At 45.4% G+C, this 16236-nt stretch overlaps 1 long non-coding RNA gene and 1 pseudogene across 1 annotated transcript; one reads left to right on the forward strand and one right to left on the reverse strand.

The window, feature by feature from the left end:
* The first annotated feature begins 803 nt into the window (after positions 1–803).
* On the forward strand, positions 804–7870 carry LOC109777328 (uncharacterized). Its single transcript, XR_002236296.4, has 5 exons — positions 804–1185; positions 1280–1643; positions 2025–5132; positions 5211–5301; positions 6267–7870. It is a non-coding gene; the product is annotated as an uncharacterized lncRNA (long non-coding RNA).
* A 325-nt stretch (positions 7871–8195) lies between these two features.
* On the reverse strand, positions 8196–8957 carry LOC109777327 (uncharacterized; annotated as a pseudogene).
* Between the last annotated feature and the right edge of the window lie 7279 nt (positions 8958–16236).

Raw genomic sequence — 16236 nt, forward strand, 5'->3', positions numbered from 1 at the left:
TATACCCGCGTATGCAGATAATTTTATTAGTAAGTATTAGATACCCGTATTAGATAGTTAGGAAACAAAAATACGCGTATTAGATACCCATAGTAGTTCAGAAGAAAATAAAATATTACTATGATTTATTGTATGGCAAGTCTTGCATGCCTAATAGTTAAAAACGAAAATAAAATGTAAACATGGAAAGTCTTGCATGAAGAATAATTAGGAAACAAATCAAACATTCATTATGCGCGGTACATACCTAAAACAATCAAGGTGCCCGGGCACCTAGGTGTTCCAGTTAATTTACCTATATATATATATATATATATATATATATATATATATATATATATATATATATATATATATATATATATATATATATATATAAAGAAAAATTAGACATCATTGACCTGATCTACAGTTATAAACTATTTTCGGTGAGTAATCTACAATAGCAAACTGCTTTAAATCTCAACTCAACCTCAAATTATATGACATACTGCATTGTAATAATTATTAAAGACCATATTTTAACAATATGCATGCACATCATCAAGTAACAAGCTAGTAAGGACCACCGCTCTGCAAGTTAAGGATCAATAATGGTTTATTGCTACCTGCAAAAAAATAAAAAAAATAATAATAGTCTCTCCTTAATAATAATAATAATACAATAATGACAATGGAGAACGGGTTGATCGTCGCGGAACTTTTGCGAAAAAGTCCCTGTGTTTTTTGTTAATTCGGCCCGCAGTCCTCGTGAAAGTGAACCAAACCGGTACAGGGGAGAGAAAAGAAAAAAGAAAACCCAGGTACCCTCACGATCCGGCCTTCCGATCCCATCTCCGCCTCCATCGCGCCATCACCTCCTGCTGCCCCCCATCGCCGCGCGCCGCCGGCCCCTGCCCCCATCGCCGCGCGCCCCCGCCTGTCTAACTCCACCGATAAATCGGTTCGGGAGAGAGGAGGGGAGGGTCAGATCCCATGGAGGCGGAGGAGCACCAAATGTCTGAATCTTCCTTGCCTGCGGCGCACCCATGAGATCCAATTGCTGACAGTGGGCCGGAGCAAGTTCAGGGGAAGCGCTTCCTGTACTGGTCGGCTGACATCCCGTGTGGGGCGGCGACGGCATGAGCAAGCCATCGGGCAAGGAAGGACGTCCAGCCTCAGCCTTCATGTTGGTTATTGTAGCCTGTATGTATATCTCCGTCAGATCGATCTCTATTTTGATAGGAATCCGCTTTCCGGTGATAGTTTGTTTCTTCCCGTACATCATTCATGTGTGCAGATAAGCAAGTAATGCCACCATGGTTCAGGCATCTCTTAGTTACAACAACAACAACAACTACAACAAAGCCTTTAGTCCCAAACAAGTTGGGGTAGGCTAGAGGTGAAACCCATAAGATCTCGCAACCAATTCATGGCTCTGGCACATGGATAGCCACTTTGGGTTTCATCTCCATAAGAGTGGCTGAGTTTTTACGTTGGCTCGCCAAGCCTATCACAACCCTCCCCCTTTTCCCGGGCTTGGGACCGGCTATGGTTACTGGAAAAAAATCGGACAACCGCAGGAGAAGAGGAGCTGCAGATTCAGAGTGTATGTGATATCCCTGCCAGATGAGTCCTACCAGATTGCTACAGCATTCATGCAGGTATGCTTGCTGCCTTTTGCACAATAGCAGGCAATGCAACCACAGGTTTGTAATGCTATATTCCTATTGTGTCTTCACTTTCATCTCAGTGGAGACTGAAAATCAACACCATGTCATCATGTAGTTAGAAATTTCAAATCCCTCCCTCAGTTATTCATGTCTGTTTGTATCCACAAGGGAGAATGCTCCTACCAGATGGGCTCCATGGCACTGCATCAATATTATATTGGAATGATGTGTTGATCGATTCATAGATGGTTTGTGATATAATCATATAAAGAGTCCAGCGTTACTTTTCTAGCTCTATGCTCTCTTCTATACAGGGGTCAATGGTTTTCAGCCTAATGTTATTCTTATCATTGTGTATGCTCTATGATGCAGGTGTTGAGGCAGGGAAAAGGCGACAGGAGAAGTATTGGCGCATCAGAAAAGGGTGTCGGCTGTTCTGATTGAGGCCAGGCATGAAATCTCTTATTTCATTGTTTGTTTTGTTGAAGCTGTACTTATTTTGCATAATATTTCAGGCAATGTTTAGACACATGCCCCTAGATTACATAGTATGCATGCCCTCTGTTACCTGCTGAATGTCTCTGCTATGTTACCTGCTGAATGTCTCTGCTGAATGTCTCTGGGGTTTCTAAAAATGTTCACAATAATCTAAATTTCAGAAATTCTTCGTGGATTATGATTGGCAGTTATATGCCACCAGATAGCAAGACTGCTACTTGAACAGTCTGTTATCCATGAAGCTTAGGCGTGTTACACGAACTAAATTTGCTATCATTTTCCACCATTTTCTAAGGCCATCAGAGCCATAGACACACTTTCGCTACCCTAAGGAAGTACTTTTTCCTTTTTTTTAGTCAATGACCCACCAGTCATCACAAGTGCAAATGGTTAGTTTATTAAAATTCATTAATAGTACATATTTACTGCTGTTTATTTGCATATGTGATATCTCAATTTCACTTCTCAACATGATATTTGCAGCTTACTCATTGCTCAACCGACCTGATTTTGTTGTAATTTTTTATTCGCTTTGTTCAGATTTATTTGGTGTCCAATGCTATATTATGTTCATCTCTGAACAATAATTTGATTGTGGTTAGTGCGTCCTGCACGATTGGTTTGAAAAGTACCTCAATGCAGCCTTCTGAGTCATATGTATGGTGCATTTAGTTCCTTTTCCATTTATTATACACTTTGTACTATTTTGACATACCCCTTAAGATGATTGAAACAACCCCCTTAAGAATATTGAAACAACATTGTTATGCATGATTATTGATAACTCGGCTGATTAGGTAGTAAATGGTAACTATACCATGTACGATGCATTTTCCCCTTCAAATGTAGCATATTTTTTTATGGATTTTTGGATGCGAAACCATCTGCACACTAGCATGCATCCATCCCGTCAAAGAAAAGGATAACATGATATCAGTAGTTCAGCAAGATGGGAAGATATCAGTAGTTCAGCACACCATGGCAGCACGTGCGTGGCCAGCAAATGTATGCTCACTACTAGCACCATAGTGAATTCCAGCGACCTACGGCTAGGAAGTGCATGAGCTGATGCTAGCATGCCCTGACACAACATGAAAAAACTGGCTCTCTGATGTAACTACCGCCTAAGAGATTGTTTCAATACAATTACCCCATTTTAGAAAATAATTACCAGGTTCTCTGATGTAGTTGAAATGTTCTCTGATGTATTTTAGAAAATAATTACAACTAACTCGGCGACAAGGGCTCTGGATCATCAGCTTCGGCAAGTGGAGGTAGAAGTTCGGGCACGATGAGCTTTTTCTTTTGTAAAGACGTGACTTTGATGTTTGAATCTTCCTTCTGACCCTGTTAATAATAACGAGGCTCTCTTGATAGAATGTGAATTTGTCCCTTTGTTTTGTTAGCTTTTGCGCTATATTGTGTTCTTCGTCAAACACAAATCGCTACCGACAGGGAGTGGTGTGGACCCGTGGACTTGCACGACACAGCCTTGAGCACTATTCCAACATGCTCTGGTCCTGGGACTCTATCTGTCTGTACAACATCAACGACGGCGTGATGGTTGCCTCCGGGCCATGGCAGGCATTCTTCCTGAAGCAGGAGGACATGCATATCCTGATTCAATGGCGACGTGTAGAGGTGCTGGCCTGTCACATGAGCAGCCCCATGGTGACTGTCTTCATGGGACTTTCTTTCTACCAAGAGCACCGGCTGCCTGAAGAGACAAAAATATGGAGGGGCGGTGAACAGATGATGTTGGAGTACTACATGTGGTGAGTTATAGCAGCACAAACATGGTAGCCACGTCTAGCTCCGTCTCGGTGCTTCCTCTACTCATTAATTTTGCTTTGTGCATGATATCTCCCATGTTCTTTGAATTATATATATGCTTCTTCATAATTCATAATGCTTCGATTATTTCTACTATGACGAGTATTTGATATGACAAATGCAGAAAGTTCTTCTCAAACCTTAACTAATTATTTATAAAGTCAGTGTGATTAAAAAACAAATGATCAAGAAATCACACACATATTGGACAGAATTTGTAAGCTAGATTTTATGAAGTTATACTGTTGTTTTGCTCTTTATGCACTTAGCAAATTTCATGAGCGCAATTAGCAGGTCCGAATACATGTCCAATATAATGGGTTGTTCACCAGGATCATGTTAAGTTTTTAACCCGTTGCAACGCACGGGCATTTGTGCTAATAATAATAATAATAATAATAATAATAATAATAATAATAATAATAATCTTTCCCTAATAATAAAGCACAGATTGACTCCGTGGGTTCACCGTCACAATACGCTTCTTTCCGTGAATTTACGCTTTCAGTTTTTTTTCACCTGTATCCGAGGTGGTACTATTTTACCTGCGTACACTACATATGTATACATTGGGGAGTACACGTAGGCAGTTTTGCACCAAAGTCCTTGTGCTTTTTGATAATTGAACCTGCAGTCCCTTTGTAAGTGGATATAGAAGAACGCTTCATTTTAACGGAAAAAATCCTACTTTGTAAGAAATTCAGCCCGCAATCCTCTGTTTCATCTTATCCAGACTTACCCTTTCCAGCGACGGCGGAGCACGAGGGGCGGCGCTCTCGTCGCCACCCACCGCCTCCCCTTCCTTCTAAGACCCACCTCGCCGCCGGCCCTCCCCCTCCTCTCTCCCACCTCGCAGCTCCGGAGGCTGCCGGATCCGTGGCATCCCCTACCCACCTATCCCTCTCATGTCCCATCTCTCACTCTTCACGTGGCTCCTCGCGGTGCCACCTACGGCGGCTGATTCAGGCGACAACCGGCGAATCCCGCCACCGCGAAGCACAGCCTGAGCTCCCCTCGCACCGCGGCGCCCTCCCATCCGGCTATATCCAGCACTCAAGGCCACCAAAGCCCACCCGCGACCCTCCCCCCATGGCTAGGGTTTCGGGCATCTTCTCCTCACCTATGGCCTTGTCGTCCTCCTCTCGTCCGGTGAGTGGATCCCCTCCCTTGGCTTCGTCCTCTCTATCTCCCCTTTTCTCTAACCTCTGCTCTTCTCTTCTCCTGTAGACGTGCAGGGAGGAACGACCAGTGGACACCTTGCTGCTGCTCGGGGACGAAGCGGCCATGGAGATTCCTCCTCCTTCTCCTCTGGCTTCAGGTGGGTTGGTCCACTCCTCTTCTCTGCTCCCAAGTCCTCGATCTGCCGCAGTTAAGATTGGCGTTTCCTACGTCCCTCCTTCAGTTGCTTAGTCACTAGACACACGCAGCTAGGTTTTTTTGGGTTCATTGATATGGTTCATCATCATCGTGATGGATGTGCCCTCACAACCAAAAGGATCAACATAGCTCCATAGAGATTATTTAATAACCTAGGTAAGGATAAAACTATAAAAATATATAGGACACACCTACAGTACGGCACCAATACGGCGGCTAGGCGGCAGCATGCCTAAGTTCTACACAGCGCACCCGTGTGGGGTTTGTACGGCAGATCAATGTTATGCGTTAAGCAGACCAGTCATTCTTCGCATTTATCTTCACTGTAGTTACTCTGATGAAATTCCTATAATCTCATTAGTAATTAGGTGGGGACACATATGTTCTGTTATTTCCTGTTTAAGGTAGCAGAATCTTCTGATTTGGCCTTTCATAAGGACCGAATTAACAACAATAGCCAGGAATATTAGTAGTTAATCCACTGCTACAAACATTGCATTACTGTCATAGTTGGTATAATCAGATTTTATAATAGAAATATTTAGCATAGATGTCAACACAGGCACAGATTTTTCAGACCCACATGTGTTTGCATGAGTACTACTTTTTTCTATGTCTGGAGTCTGAACTAATTAAGTGGCGGCTGATGATTTCAGTGAAAGAACTCTTTGTTTTTATTTTCTTGGTGTATCCGCGGATTGCACCGTTTTGCTGTATGAGAGGCACTATTAGAGCCACCATATTAATTCTAGAAGAGAGTTTTAAAGAACCATCGGATGTGCTAGCCAATCAAATGTAGGGTGTTACATTGTAGATTGGTTAGAGGGAGAGTTGGTTCAGTACTATAGGCTTGTGCGTGACAAAAGAAATATATTAATCCAAGTGGACATTGTTATTTTCCTCCAGAAACGAGCTAGATTCATCTGGGATGTGACAACGAAGTGCTGAGCAAAGAAGTGGCTTGGTGGGGATGGCATGCTTAATTTTCTCTACTTTAAATTATCATGCGCCTTCTTTCCTTTTATTTATTAGTTCTCTCCCTGAAGCTAGAAAGACACCATGACATGCAAATTTGATCCTGTCAACCTCAAGAATTATCTTTTCCTTCTAAATGTCCCAGCAGAAGATAAGATTTGGCTTCACTGATGTAAATAATTCTAAGAGGTTTGCATCCTTCCTTTTTACTTATGTATGTTATTGATGATGGTGCTACCTATGCACATATTCAGGTTGCAGCCATATTCATTGTAAGCAGAAGTTTTTTTTTTTTTGAAGAGCTATCTTTCGAGCACATGTTCATGTTCGTTTGATATCTAAGTCAGGATAAAACTGATGGTCAGTACCTGATATGTCTTCTCTAAAAAAGTTCAAGTATTTGATACTTAACTTATACGTTGAAATTTAACAAGCATGGGAGAATCTGACTGTCACATTTGTAGATTCTCAGTTTTTAGCTTAAGATCAAGATTCCACAAGGCTAATTGACCTGTTAAATTGTATTCAGTTTTGGTGTGGAAACTCATTGACAAAAATGTGTATTTTAGACTTTTAGTTCCAAGTGTCAATACTAGAAAGAGAACACTGAGCTTGATCTTCAATCAAAATGAGTAACTGGAGCATCAGGCTCTTTAAACTGAAACCTACATAGGTAATCATATATGTTCTACTGCATCATTTGTTTAGATGTCATACTTTAAGTTAACAACCCCTGTTCTTTGTGCTACACCCAGCTATAAATCCTTGCCATCTGATTTCATAAACTTCTATTCCACCATATAATGAAGCACATATTTTCAAAAAGCTATAGGTTTGTTCCAAAGCGTGATGAGCAGACCACCTGTAGGTCTGTCTGTTTCCTGCTGGATGAGGATGACTGAAACCAACTAGAGCTAAATGTTTTGGTTCAGTTTCAGATGACTAAAAAACTGGTTTGGTTCAGTTTGCTAACCAGCAGGAGAACAGAGGAGAAGTGGTACTGTCACTCACATTGCTGGCAAGGTCGTCAGCGAGGCGGTGCCGCGTGGGAGAGGAAGTCACAGACTCACAGGGGGTCGCTAGATTTCACAGCGAAGATCAGGGGAGAGAGGAGCTACCGCGCATCCGTGCAGAATCTGACAGAAGGCCACGCTTTTGTGCTGGGTCTGGGTCTGGGTGCCACGGTTGAGGCTGTGTGGAGGAGCATGTGGCGGACAAAGCACGGGCAGATGGAGTTGAGGTGTAATATTTTAAATGTTAATGTCCAGCAACTAGGTGTGCAAGCGGACGGCGTCCGCATGTCCACGAAGTAAGAATTTCACTAACACGATTCTTAAAGCAGCATGCCCACACCTGTCCATGAAGCAAATATTTACGCTAATCGTGGACGGTGTTAGTTTCTTTTTTCGTGGACGGTCGTGGATATGCGAACGCCGACATGGTCCACGTGCATCCATACTAGCAACCTTATTACGAGTACATTAGTAATTATACTATATTCTTAATATATATGCGAGGGAAATATTGGTGCGAAATGTTGACTTGCTCTCAATCTCTATCTCTTCATTTTTTCCTCCACTAACAAATTTCACCACGCGGCATGAGTTGTTCAGTGTCAACCACCAAGTTATTCCCCCACTCTGAATGCCATTTGTGTCCTTGGTGAGATTAAGAAAGAGGGAAGGATGAAGAGTAGCCTGTACACGTCTCAAGCCCTCAGGTCACACCCTCAACAGTCATTGTGATAAGTAAACAACATATAAGTTGGTTAACCCGTTGCAACGCACGGGCCCTTTTGCTATAATAACAATAATGGTTCATTGCTCATTTGCATATGTTATTGATATCTCTGGTTTCTTATTACTCGCATGGAAAGAACCACTCTGAACTGGCTCTTTCCATATCGCGACCTCCGCCTAGTGAAACCAGACTAGCAATACGGGTCGTCATGTCATACACGCAGTAGCTAGGAACACCACCATTCACATGGTCATGGCAGTTGCGGCACTTGAAACAGACCACCATCAACGGCGGTCCTCTTCAAGTGCCAGTCGACACCCAAGATATAACACAATTCCCTTGAGGGAACCTGGGACAGAGGTTCTCTGGAGATCTAAATGCCCTGCAGCAGCTCTTGCTGATGAACAAAGCCTGCCTTTCGAGGTCATTCACCTCAGACCACTTGCCATTGGCCAAGTCCGCCTCGAACACCTGTAGATTCAGCACCGGTCGATGTTCATGAACCGCAACACCGGTGGCCTTTCGACGAGGGATGCTCTGTCGTACCATTGTCTTTCGGCGAGGGATGCTCCGCTGCACCATCAGCTTACGGCGAGGTATGCCCCAACGTACCATCAATAATTTTTCCTTATCAGCCGACACGACCAAGTGGCAGACAGTGTTATCCACCAGTTGACCATATGGCCCAATGGATTGGTTCGTCACTTGCTCAGAGGGAGTGCCGAAGAAGTCATGTGAGAAGAGTTCCCCCGACTTCGTGACAGTGAAGATCTTTCCACGGTAAAACGCTATGTCCACGTAATAACCCCCTTAAGATGATTGAAACAACCCCCTTAAGAATATTGAAACAACCATAACACCTATCGCCTTCCCCGCCCACATCGTCCGTCCCTCACCAATGGTTGAGGAAACCAACGAGGGGGGCCCAAGCTGTGAGTCTAAGGATCAATGGTAACAGGGAATAATAGAGACACGATGTTTACCCCGGTTTGGGCAAGGAGGTAAAACCCTATGTCCCGCTCGATTGTATTCGATGAGTATAGGGTTTACAAGAGTTGATCTACCTCGAGATCGTAATGGCTAAACCCTAGCTGTCTAGCCTATGATTATTCGGATAGCCTCTACGGACTAAACCCCACGGTTTATATACACACCGGAGGGGCCTAGGGTTGTACAGTGTCGGTTCGTAGAAGAAGGAAATAGTACATCCGGACACCAAACTTGCCGTCCATGCATACAGGAGTCCCACCCGGACACGGAGGATAGTCTTCTGTTTTATCTTCACGGCCCATCAGTCCGGCCCATATCGAATAGGCCGGACACCTGAGGACCCCCAAATCCAGGACTCCCTCAGTAGCCCCCGAACTTGTTTCCTTCAATGACGTAGTATCTGGCTTATATCTTCGGCTTTGCAAGGCAGGTTCTTCACCATACTCCGGATTGATGACGGTCCGGTTTTGACCTGCATGTTCTTCCTTTATGATTCCTTCCTATTGTCGCCTCGATTTCCACGCGTCGGGCAAATGTGAACGGTCCGTCATTTTTACAAATAACCCCCTTAGCACGCGCGGGCGGCATCTATATAAGGAGGTTAGATTCCCGAAATGCCATCCCACATCGCGCAAACAGCAACGGAGCAAACCACGAAAAAACTTCAATGCATGGCGAGCGCTCCTAGCTCTTCCTCGCGCCCACATGGCCCTCAAGAGGGTGATTGGCAAAGCTGCTCAGTGTCTCACCTTTAGCTGAATCGACTTCAGACGCAAGTATATCTCCCTCTGGCAGATCTAGTCCCTGTGCGAGCGGGATTGGCCACGAATGACAATGATGTGCTAGCAGAGAATTTCCCCAACCCCAACAAGGAGGAGAGGGTGTGCTTTGTCTCGTTTCTCCTGCAAGGCTTAGGATTTCCGATCGACCCCTTTCTCAGAGGTCTATTGGAATTCTACGAGATCCAACTGCACAACCTTACAACAGGTTCTATCCTGCACATCTCGGGTTTTGTCGCTCTCTGCAAACTGTTTTTAAGCTGCGAGGCTCATTTTGAACTATGGAGAAAGTTCTTTGGCCTCATCCTCCTCATCGAGGGGGTTCCATATTTGAAGTGGGTGGCGCCGAAGTATGGCGCATAGCCGGATCAGGTTACCTTGTCGGAACTCCCAAGGAGGTATCCCAAGAATGGTCTTCGAAATGGTTTTATATTGAGGACGTTCCCCTTCCCCAGCCAGTTCGGCGTGGACTCCCTGAATTCTCCAGTGCTCCATTGAAGAAACGCCTTAATTGGCGCCACCGGAGTCCCAAGGAAGAAGACATTGCGGATGTGAAGAGGCTGGTCAGCAAGGTCAGATTACTTGATCATTCCGAGCTCTCGATAATCGATGTCATGGCCATTGCGATAAAGCGATGTATCCAGCCCCACCAGTCCAGAGTGGCCCCTTTACGGTGTTACAACGGAGAGGACGACGCATCTCGTTATAGGCACAAGGGCTTGGATACGCCAGCCGAACTGGCCATCCTCCTGGCCGATCTTTATAAGCGGGAGAAAGAAGACTTCATCCGTTTAAATTGCCGGGAAGGTTTTTCCATGTATAACCCCATTGAATGGGTAAGTTTTTGATTATCAGCATTGTTCTACCTTGTTATCGAGGTACTCTAATCGAATTGTTCTGATTGTCTTAAAGAGGACATGGAGGAAGGAAATACTACATCTGGACACCAAACTTGCCGTCCATGCATACAAGAGTCCCACCCGGACACGAAGGATAGTCTTCTGTTTTATCTTCATGGCCCATCAGTCCGGCCCATATCGAATAGGACGGACACCCGAGGACCCCCAAATCCAGGACTCCCTCAGTAGCCCCCGAACTTGCCTTCAATGACGATGTAGTATCCGGCTTATATCTTCGGCTTTGCAAGGCGGGTTCTTCACCATACTCCGGATTGATGACAGTCGTCTTTGACCTGCATGTTCTGCCTTTATGATTCCTTCCTGTTGTCGCCTTGATTTCCACGCGCCGAGCGAAGGAGAATGGTCCGTCATTTTTACAAATAACCCCCTTACCATGCATGGGCGGCATCTATATAAGGAGGTTAGATCCCCCAAATGCCATCCCACATCACGCAAACAGCAACGGAGCAAACCACGAAAAAACTTCAAAGCATGCCGAGCGCTCCTAGCTCTTCCTCGCGCCCACATGGCCCTCAAGAGGGTGATTGGCAAAGTTGCTCAGTGTCTCACCTTCAGCTGAATCGACTTCAGACGCAAGTATATCTCCCTCTCTCAGATCTAGTCCCTGTGCGAGCGGGATTGGCCACGAATGGCAATGATGTGCTAGCAAAGAATTTCCCCAACCCCAACAAGGAGGAGAGGGTGTGCTTTCTCGCGTTTCTCCTATGAGGCTTAGGATTTCCGATCCACCCCTTTACCAGAGGTCTATTGGAATTCTACGGGATCCAACTGCACAACCTTATAACATGTTCTATCCTGCACATCTCGGGTTTTGTCGCTCTCTGCAAACTGTTTTAAGCCGGGAGGCTCATTTTGAACTGTGGAGAAAGTTCTTTTGCCTTGTCCTCCTCATCGAGGGGGTTCCATATTTGAAGTGGGCGGCGCCGAACTATGGCGCATAGCCGGATCAGGTTACCTTGTCAGAACTCCTAAGGAGGTATCCCAAGAATGGTCTTCGAAATGCTTTTATATTGAGGACGTTCCCCTTCCCGACCCAGTTCGGCATGGACTCCCTGGATTCTCCAGTGCTCCATTGAAGAAACACCTTAATTGGCGCCAGCGGAGTCCCAAGGAAGAAGACATTGCAGAAGTGAAGAGGCTGGTGAGCAAGGTCAGATTACTTGATCATACCGAGCTCTCGATAATCGAAGTCATGGCCATTGCGATAAAGCGATGTATCCAGCCCCACCAGTCCAGAGTGACCCCTTTACGGTGTTACAACAGAGAGGACGACGTATCGCGTTATAGGCACAAGGGCCTGGATACCCCAGCCGAACTGGCCATCATTCTGGCCGATCTTTATAAGGGGGAGAAAGAATACTTCATCCGTTTAAATTGCCGGGAAGGTTTTTCCATGTATAACCCCATTGAATGGGTATGTTTTTGATTATCAGCACTGTTTTACCTTGTTATCGAGGTACTCTAATCAAATTGTTCTGATTGTCTTAAAGAAGACATGGAGGAAGGTGGTCGAGAATATTCATTGCCCCCCAGCCAGAGGATTATGCTCGTAACGAAGACCTCGACTTCTGTGAGGATCCGGATATATTCATAGAGTTTGATGATGGAGTCTTTTACCAAGCGAGCCTTGACGGCTCGGCAGTGGCTATTATAGCCGACTACCCCCGCCATTTGCCCTTCTCCATTGTAAGTATTCGGAAAGCTTCCTAAAAAAGGAGCACCTACTTGGATCTCGCCCATCGCACTGAATTGTGCTTCATAGGATGGGCGCTCAGCGAGCCGCACTTCATTGAGAACGGCCTCTAGGAAGGCAGCATCTACGCAGGGCGAGCGTTCAAAACGAAAGGAAACCGGGAGTGCTATCTAGCCCCCTCCTTCTTCAAAGAGGTATATCCTTTGGCATGTGCCTAGGCATGAGATCAGATTGTTATATTTCTCCTCCCATCTTATTTCAGGAGGAGCACATGGCAAACTGTGTCCAAATGCCTTGCTAGCCGAGTATCAGCTAATCTGGCTCTGGGCTCGTCAACCCTGATGAGAGCTGATACGGAAGCAATGCCAGATCAACCCCCTCATGAGGATTCGGATGACGTATCCGTCACGAATTCCGAGGTGGAGAGCGTGATGAATCATCGATGACTAAAAGAGGCCATGCGCACTCCAGTTTTTTCTGAGCAGGAATTTACTCCCCTCAGCTCTGTGGATGCATATATCCGAGCCGCCCGAGATGGACTTGCTGGAGGTACTCACCTGTTTTCAAAGGACATGCAAGTAATAATTTGTGCAAATTTAATAGATATATGCCAGTAGTCCCCGAGAATTGAAGCGGTTAGGCCCACCGATTTAAGGATCGTTATGACCACATGTTCTCAAAGAGAAGAACAACGTGCTGTCCCAGAAGCTTAAAACGAGCTAGACAAAGCTAAGGGCCGTCACCACAGAGCTTGAGGAAATGAAGAAAGCCACAATGACCATTGATCAAAAGAACAAACTAGAAGAGGAAAAGGATAAACAAGCCGAAGAGATAAAGAGCTTAAAGACTCAGTTATCGGACGTGAAAAAAGAGAATAAAAAGTTAAAAGGCGGCATATTCGGTATGACCTTCTGAACCATCCAAGGGACTTCATAGTATCCCATAATTCGGATTGTCATAATGCTATTGTTGCAGGTCTGTTAACCGGGAGGCCTGAAGAAGAAGTATCCGGATTTCGAGGCGAAGTGCTAAGAGAGCTGTCTGTGGTGCATGAGCGGGCCCGGAAAGCCATGAGGAGTATGGCCAAGGCCTTATGGCCATCCGATGCCCCTCCAGAAAGTACGGAGGGGTTGGCGAACCTGTTCAAAGGTGCCCGGTGCCGTTTTGAGCTATGGAAGGCGTCCGCATGCCGGGAAGGTGCAAGAGAGGCATGGGTGATGGTGAAAACGCGCTACACCAGGCTTGATCCAAATCATATGGCTCGGGTTGGACCTCAGGGACTGGATGGAAAAGAGATCCCCGTGCATTTGGTATATGACCAAGTGATGACAAATGCGAAATATTCGCAAGAAGACTGTAGCTTAGACATTCTTATAGATGACATAGATAAAGAGTAGGCATTCGATTCAATGTATCAATGTACTTTACCATCGAAATTATCTCCAACCGAACATGTCAAAATTTGTCATCGTAGGCCTTCGGCTTTTACCTCCGAACCAAGAAGTTGGAGTGTTTCCGGATACCATGTTGGAATGTAATAAACATTCATTATGTCCGGAAACCAGGCAATCCAGTCATATTGCTCAAACAGACAAAAAAAATCGGGGAGTTATGTTATATTACTATTTAACGTAAGAAACATCTTCCAGGGAAAATAGTTCTGTTAAGGGTTCCTTTCCTTGGGTTGGCATGCTTAGGATTTGATCCGAATTACGGGGACCCTATCCCGTATTTGTTTAAAATAATTACATAAACTTAAACAATCTATCGTTGCTTGCCGGCCAATTACTCTCTTAAGAACGCTATGTTTCGGCTTCACCCGTCTGAGGTACAGATCTGGATTACCCGGTTGTAACAATCGTAGAGGTACTCCCTTTACACCCTAGCCGAACAATCTGGAACGTAAGGTATAAACACAGGAGCAAGGCAACCCAGCTTGGCAGAAACTTAAGTCATAGAGGTGCATATAATGGCAAAATATGTATAGAGCAAACAACGTAAACACTGGAAGCAACAAGCTTTTAGTAATAAGCTTCGTCAAAGAAGCCCCCAGTTATAATGGGGTGTATACATTTAAAGATGTGTACCACTAACACTTCGGTAGATCCGAACATACCCTGGGATAAAATGGAAAAAATAAAAAGGGAGAGGAGAAAAAAGGAACCTAGTCAAAGAAAAATAAAGAAGGGTGCGACCGAACTATCCGTAGAATCGTCGGAGTCGAGTAGCGTTGCATGGATTCGGCTCAAGGCGATTATCCGATGCATCACGAAGGCGGTAGGATCCTCCTGTGAGAACTTCATCTATGATGAAGGGCCCCTCCCATTTTGGTTTGAGCTTATCCTTCTTTTTCTCCGGAAGACGCAAGACGAGGTCACCGACATTATATGTCATAGTCTGCACTTCTCTTCTTTGGTATCGCCTGGCTTGTTGTTGATAAAATGCGGAACGGGCTCGCGCAATATCACACTCCTCTTCAAGGCCGTCTAGGTCATCCTGCCGATCGAGCTCGGCTTCTCGCTCTTCTTACATGCGCACTCGAGGTGAGTCATGAATAATGTCGCAGGGCAGGACTACTTCCGCGTCGTACACCATGAAGAAAGGTGTGTATCCGTTCGTTCGATTAGGCGTAGTCCGCAGCCCCAGAGCACGGTATCGAGTTCCTCAACCCAGTGCTTATCTGACTCCCGCAGGGAGCACACCAGTCTAGGTTTAATGCCGCTCATTATCAGGCCATTGGCACGTTCAACCTGATCGTTAGTTTGAGGATGGTAGACGGATGCATAGTCGAGTTTAATGCCCAAGTTAGCACACCAGTTTTTTACCTTATCAGCTGTAAAATTGGAGCCATTATCAGTGATGATGCTGTGCGGGACACCATAATGGTGTACCACGCCGGATATAAAGTCAATCACTGGCCCTGCTTAGCCGTTTTGGCCTCGATCCACTTAGTGAATTTATCCACCATAACCAGTAAATATTTCTTTTTGTGGCTTCCCTCTTTAAGGGGTCCGACCATATGGAGCCCCCAGACCGCGAAGGGCCAAGTGATGGGGATTGTTCTTAAGGCAGTGGGAGGAATGTGACTTTGATTGGCGAAAAGCTGACATCCCACACAACGTTGGACAAGGGCTTGTGCGTCTGCTCGGGCTGTTGGCCAGAAAAACCTGTTCGGAAGGCTTTGCTTACGAGGGCCCGAGCTGCGGCGTCTTGGCCGCCCAAACCAGCATGTATTTCAGCCAAGAGTTGCCGCCCCTCCTCTTTGGAGATGCACCTTTGGAGGACTCATGTAGTGCTTTTCTTGTACAGTTCACCCTCGTGAACTTTGTAAGCTTTAGAGCGCCGAACAATGCGACGGGCCTCGTCTTGTTCATCCAGAAGCTCCTGCCTATTAAGGTAGGCCAGGAAGGGTTCGGTCCATGGAGCAATAATAATCATGATCTCAGGAGCAGAGGGTGTTAGTTCGGAATCCGAACCCCAAATGATATCTTTATTGTGTTCGGCTGATGGGGGTGTGATCAGGTCTGCACTAGCGTCTCCGCTCTCGTCTTGCCATACCACGGATGGCTTGAAGAGCCTTTCCACAAAGGTATTAGGTGGGATGGGGTCGCGCTTGGCGCCCATTCGAGCGAGTATGTCTGCTGCCTAATTACTGTCTCGAGCGACGTGATGAAATTCAAGCCCCTCGAACCGAGCCGATATTTTTAATATGGCGTTTCGATATGCCGCCATTTTTGGATCTTTTGCATCTAACTCTCCATTTACCTGAGATATTGCTA

The sequence above is a fragment of the Aegilops tauschii genome, chromosome 7 (assembly GCF_002575655.3).
Source record: "Aegilops tauschii subsp. strangulata cultivar AL8/78 chromosome 7, Aet v6.0, whole genome shotgun sequence".
Taxonomy (NCBI): domain Eukaryota; kingdom Viridiplantae; phylum Streptophyta; class Magnoliopsida; order Poales; family Poaceae; genus Aegilops; species Aegilops tauschii.